The sequence below is a fragment of the Scardinius erythrophthalmus genome (assembly GCF_964197995.2).
Source record: "Scardinius erythrophthalmus genome assembly, chromosome: 4".
NCBI classification, from domain to species: Eukaryota; Metazoa; Chordata; class Actinopteri; order Cypriniformes; family Leuciscidae; genus Scardinius; species Scardinius erythrophthalmus.
Window position 1 is genome coordinate 37,354,871 of NC_138224.1, and position 211 is coordinate 37,355,081.

Here is a 211-nt window from a genome sequence, read left to right on the forward strand (position 1 = left end):
GATACGGTGCGTCTACATAATTTGGAATGTTTGGACATTTTATTTCCAGAAGGCCAAACTGAGGCTGCTCCAAGGGGTCAAAAACAACCCCATCTGGTGAGGCACCAATCCATGGTGCATCCGGTTGTACCACAAACCCACATTTGTAGTGGTTCACACGTTTTATCTGGCAATATTCCCAGATCGCATCTGCCTCCAACTCCAAACCCCT